This window comes from Delphinus delphis, chromosome X (assembly GCF_949987515.2).
Source record: "Delphinus delphis chromosome X, mDelDel1.2, whole genome shotgun sequence".
NCBI lineage: Eukaryota > Metazoa > Chordata > Mammalia > Artiodactyla > Delphinidae > Delphinus > Delphinus delphis.
Window position 1 is genome coordinate 112810815 of NC_082704.1, and position 6390 is coordinate 112817204.

General features: G+C 41.5%; 1 non-coding gene across 1 annotated transcript; it reads right to left on the bottom strand.

The window, feature by feature from the left end:
- Positions 1–981: 981 nt before the first annotated feature.
- TRNAG-ACC (transfer RNA glycine (anticodon ACC)) lies at positions 982–1054 on the bottom strand. Its single transcript has one exon. It is a non-coding gene; the product is annotated as a tRNA-Gly (tRNA).
- Between the last annotated feature and the right edge of the window lie 5336 nt (positions 1055–6390).

Here is a 6390-nt window from a genome sequence, read left to right on the forward strand (position 1 = left end):
CCTGCCCACAGGGGACTCACTTCAGATCTAAAGACACACACAGACTGAAAGTGAGGGGATACAAAAAAGTATTTCATGGAAATGAAAAGAAAGCTGGAGTAGCAATACTTCTATGAGACAAAATCGACTTTAAAAGAAAGACATTTTATAATGATAAATGGATAAATCCAGCAAGAAGATATAACAATTGTAAATATATATGAACCCAACATAGGAGCACGTAAATACATAAAGCAAATATTAGCCAGTGCTGTCCAAAACATGTGAGCCACATTTGAAAATTTCTAGTAGCCATATTAAAGTGAAACGGAACCGGTGAAATTAATTTTAGTAATATACTTTAGTACAATATATAAGTAATATATAATTTCAACATGCAGTCAATATAAAATTGTTAATGAGATATTTTATACTTTTTTGCTATGTGAAGTCTTTGGAATTTGGTGTGGATTTTACATTTACAAGCACATCTTAATTCAGACTGGCCACATTTCACGTGCTCAGTAGCCACATGTAGGAGTAGCTTTGGTATTGGATAGCACAGCTCTAGATGCTGTATAAAGGGGACGTTCCCATCCACCACTTGCTCATGGTGGAATCCCTGGGTGTAATTCAGAGAGAACAAGTATACGTATTAAAATCATAAAGCATCTCCTATTTAGTTATGCATAGTTTTGTGTTTGGGGTGAAACCAGTATAGTATAGCCACGTGTGAGGCTTGCTGTTGGGTTTGGCAGTTGGTCATCTGGCTGGTTTCTTCTGATGGCTCCCCAGGTACCCGAGTCCTACCCCTGCCTCCGTTTTTTGAGGAAGTGCTTGCTTCTCTCTTCCTTAGAAGTCTCCAGATACTGAAGAGTGTTCTTAAAGAGAGGAAAAATGCAGGTTAGTTGTTGTTGTTTTTTTAATATTTATTTATTTTGGCTGCACTGGATCTTAGTTGCGGCATGTGAGATTCTTTTAGTTGCGGCAGGCGGAATCTAGTTCCCCAACCAGGGATCGAACCTGGGCCCCCTGCATTGGTAGGGCGGAGTCTTACCCACTGGACCACCAGGGAAGTCCCAGGTTAGTTGGTTTTGCTTTCTAGCGTTTTCCACTCTCTATCCAGGACCATCGTAGGGGAAATTTACTTGGCAGGTTCTTTCAGATTCCCCTTAGTAATACTTGTAAGTAATGAGTATTTTCTGCATTCAAAGGAAAATAAACATTTACAGCAAAATCTGCTGATTGCCAGTGTTGTACTTCTACATTTTGCCCTTGATTTGGGTATAGGTTAGAAAATAGCCAGACCCCCTGTCAAAGCTTCGGGTGGAAGCTACTGTTGATCAGCAAATTTGGCCCTTTTAATCGTTAGGACTGAAGAAAATGGAGTTCTTAAGAAAGAAAGTTTGAGACACATGGATAATTCAATCCATCAAACATTTTTTTGAGTCAACTTTGCCAGTACGGTGCTAGACAGTAGACTTCAAGCCCTATGTTCAGATATTCAGATAATTCAGTCTGATGTTAGGGCAGATAGGAAGAGATTTACACGTGAGTAACATCTGAGTCTTTCAAGAGTTCTTTAATGGAGGGATAGAATCGTGTCATGGCATATTACTTGGGAGGTGATGACATGTACGTGAGGCTTTCTGCTTTACTCAGAGAAGCTGTACACACATGTGAACATGCACAAGGATGATTTCCTCCAACCTAGGGTAGAGTTGGGTAGATTTATGGGATTGTGACATGTTTTCAGCTGTTGAATGATAAACATTTGGAAATGCAGTCATACTCTGCAGTTGGAAATTTATTAAATTTATAAATTGCACTAGAATCCCTTTCCATGGCTCTCATGATTCATGTCTGTTTCTAGCTTGATAATAAATAATTGCATCTTAGTACAATTCTTTTCTAATCTAAAACAGAATGAAAGCAAGCTAGGAAGCCTGTCGAGGGAAGGGAACCCCTAATGCTATTGACCCAATCAAAGTTTTAAAATGGCAGTTAACAAAGGAAAACTATGATTTTGGACTAGAAAATTTTTCAAGTGGCTGCATAAATGATGTCTTTCTTAATTTAGCAGTGAGATTTATGTTTATTGGGCATTTGTTTTAAATTTAGCATATACTCTGGGTCTGTTGATCTCGACAGCATGTTTCAGTGCAGACTAGCCACATTTCCAGTGCTCGGCAGTGGTTCTCTGTGATATGCCAGACTCTGTGGCTGGCCACACAGAAACAAGAAGCTTGGTGTCCAGAATAATCCTTAGTAAAAATGTATGTATAATGTTACTTCCACCTTTATGAGCCAGAGGAAATTGAGGTCAAGACTAACCTGAACTTCCAGTTTGTATCATGCAAAGCTGGGATTCACCAAACAGCCAAAGCCCCTTCATGGAGAAGTACTACTTTTCTGTGTAAGAGAAATGGGGCTGAATTCTCACACAGAATACCGCTGGTCTAGACAAGGGTAAAGGGCCTGGCCAAGGTGGCAGCCCTGGCGAACTACCTCTCGATCAGCGTGTGGTAGCATTTTCCGACACCCATTTTGTCTGTGTTTAATTGGGAGCCATACAACGTGGATTGGCTAGTTTGGGAATGGTAGTTATTCACTCTTGATATGTTTCTGGTCTTATAGAAAAGCCCGGTTTAATCTCAATTCTGGTCCCAGGCAGAAAACATTGAGAAAGAGCGTCAAAGGAAAAGTAACATGTTACCTAGGATACCAAATGGAAATACAGTCCAAGTCAGGAAAACTCTTGAGGTCTGTTTATTTATTTATTTTTATTTTTTATTTTTTTTTTGGTATGCGGGCCTCTCACTGTTGTGGCCTCTCCCGTTGCGGAGCGCAGGCTCCGGACGCGCAGGCTCAGCGGCCATGGCTCATGGGCCCAGCCGCTCCGCGGCATGTGGGATCTTCCCGGACCGGGGCTCGAACCCGCGTCCCCTGCATCGGCAGGCGGACTCTCAACCACTGCGCCACCAGGGAAGCCCAGGTCTGTTTATTTTTTGTCTTATTTTCTTTGACTCCTTGATTGCAACTTCGCTCTTACGCCACTCATAGAAAGTCAGCAAGGCAACTACGATAGTACTTCAGGGGTTAAATCACTTAAAATTTAAACCCCAGAAATAAGGTTTATTGTGAAGGCCAAACTCCCTTTGGTGGGATTCCACAGCTGTGAGAAAATGTGGAGTGCCTACAAATTGACAACCAAATCAAGATAATTTATTTATTGTCCACACCTGAGGTTTTCTTTAGCGCTAAGTCATTTGATGTGCAAAGAAAATAGCAAAGTAGGTAAATATGGTGGCATATACTCATCATGTAACTGAAAATGTCTTTTTTTTTTAATATCTCTTTTTTCCCTTAAGAGACATACCTAATAGTGACCTTATTATGCAAGGCAGCAAATCTGGCTGTTGAAAACTTGTAAAGCACATTTGCCGTACCTTATTTAAGCATTGGAAATCCTATTTTATGATAGCAATCAAACTGGTAAAATTATAAATCGCCTATGTGTATTAGAGCTGCATGAAAAGTAGGAAAAGTATAAATTGTTAATATGTAAAATAGCTGTATGAAATCACTTTAAAAGAAGCAATTCTTTGAGAAAACATTGGGAATATTAACAATGGTTATCTTTGGGTAATGGGAAATATAGGTGAATTTTTTCCTTGTTCTAATTTCCTTTATTTTTGAAGAGTCATCTGGAACGAGTCAGTGAAACATTTGACTTTTGTTTATTTAATTAAAAAAGATCTCTGACAGAGAGCTTAGTTCATCATGAATCTCCATTCACGGCTCGCTATCCTCTGTGGTCAGTCCAAGGCCCCTGATTTTTTTTTTTTTTTTTTTGGTATCCCCTCTCCCCACCATGTTCTTGAAAAGGTACAAATCCCTGAAACATTGACAGTGTTGTTTTATGCACGTGTTTATGTCTCATTTCTATAAATGGCATTGTGCTACAATTCTTATTCTGTTTTTTTACTGCTATCTTTTAGCACCATGATTTTAAAGTCTATCCCCACTGCCATTTGTACGTTTAGTTCGTTGCTTTGGGTTGCTGTGTAGTATTCCTCAGTCTGCATTCATTACGTTTCCTTTTGTATTTCTTGAGTTGCATCCACTTTCCTGCTACCACAAACAGTGCTGCAAAGGTTATCTTTGAACTTGTGCCCTAGTGGAACTATCTGCGAGTTTCTCTGGAGTACACAGATCCAGGAGCAGAATTGCTGGGCCATAGGAAACAGGCACACTTAACTGAGACACAGGCAGCCAGGTTGCTTTTCTGGAAAGTGGCTGCAGCAGCCTGTCCACATTTCCATCAGCAGGTCAGGCATGGGCCAGGTCCCCCACCCCCACCTGCTAAGTATTACCCACCTTTCTAATTTTTCTCTGTCTGATGGGTGCAAAGTGGTATCTTGTTGTTTTGACATTTCTCTGATTGCTGGTGATGTTAGCATTCTGACTTCCACCTTTGTGCATTGCCTCTTCTTAATCTTTGTTTTTGTTTCTCTGATTTCCTGACTTAAAAAAAAATCTATCTATATCTATACTAGCTTTATTATTTATTCACACATCATACAATTTACCCACTTAAAAAGCATTCATTGCTTTTTAGTATACTCACAGTGTTGTGCAACCATCACCATGATCCATTTTAGACCATTTTCCTCAGCTCCCAAAGTGGCTGTTCCTTGAGCTCCAGGAGACGTGTTTAGGTTGGGCACTCCCTGTGACCTTGCTGATCCCACAGGCCTGAACGAAAGGTCCGTGGACTCTGGTTGCTGAGGCCCTGGTTTCTGCCTTCCACAGCTTGGTCGTTCAGCTTGCTTTTGAGTGTGTGTCCTTCCGATGAATTCTCCCACAGCCCACTCCCTCGCTTTGTGCTTATTGCCAGCATTGGTTTCTGTTTGCTTACAACCAAAAGAAAACTAAGTCATAAATTTGTACATACAGGAGGGATTTTTGCAAGGAACAGACCCTAGAATGTGAAACTGATTGAGAATGGCAGAGCCTGCCCTGTTTTTTATAATAAAGGGCAGCAAAACTGCTGATCAGACTTTGCTTCATTTTTTTTTTTCCTGGGACTGTGCACCTTACGTATAAAATGTCTGGATGTTTCCCAGGGTGGGCTACTTTTCTGCCTTTCTCAAGGTGCTTCCAGAAAGCACTAAGCTTTGGTGTACAGCATCATTAAGAAAGCATATACTCTGGCTGATGATCCGACGTACGAATCTGTCGGTCACGCTCCCTTAGGAAGCAGTCTGCTAAGATGGTGTCGTGTGCGGCAGGGGAACCCTCCCACCACTTCGCTCGGGTGGGGTCTTGGAAGACACTGGGTGAAGGAAATCCAGAGGACACAACCTGAGTTGATCAAGGACCTCGCTCCACGGCCAGGGAGGTGAATTGACAAGGAGACTCTAAGGACGTTCCAGGAGGATCATGTCCATGCTTGACATGTTGCTTTTCTTTTTTCCTTTTTATTGAACATTTTTGGTCCCTCCCTGCTCATGTTGTATAACGGATATCATTCAGGCCACAAGTTGCAAGACCATGAGACGTCACATCTCATCCTGCTTGAGTCATGGACATCACCAAGTGATACTTGCCTTGGAAGCTGGATGGGGAGACTGATTTTGAGTTGCCTCATATTGGGAAGGGGGTCAGTTCATTTTTGGTTGTATTTGGATTAGCTGTAGTAGGTGGTAGCATTTAAAAATATGCATAGGAATGAAGGCACGTGTGTGTGTGTGTATACGCACAATAAACTACCAAGGATAGACTGTGGTATATACACTTGTTGTTTTGTCTTCCCAGTGAAGAAACCTGTAGTCAGGTTTCTGGTGTGATAAAGCTACTTAACAACTAACACCCCCAAATCTCAATGGCTCACAGAAACAAGCACTTATTTCTTACTCATGGGTCTGCAAGTAGTTGTGGCTTTGCAGCACTTGGCTTCTGTCTGCAGGTTGGTTTCTGGTCTGCTCCATATATCCCCAGCGGCTACTCAAGGCCTGTTCTCATGGCCAGTGGCAGAAGTGCAAGAGAGGCCAAGCCAAACCCTGCGAACACAACTAAAGCGTCTGCTGTAATGCCATTGGCTAAATCAGCAACGGTTGGGACTTATTCTCTGCCCACAGTAAACCCTGGTAAAGGAAGGGAAGGAAGGAAGAATTGAGAACAAATAATCCATTCTTCTACACTCCCTCTTCTTTTGAGAAATCAACCATGTGATTTCAATGTGTTTTCTCTCTCCACAGATTACATTGTTATCTGTTCAGTTGCTCATGTTAGAAGCCTAGGGTATAAGAGAAGTTCCAGATTGGGAAGGAAGGAGCATTTGTTCAGTTTTAGATATATTGAGTTTGAGCTGACTATGGGATAGTCAGAGAGATGAGGAGACTGTTG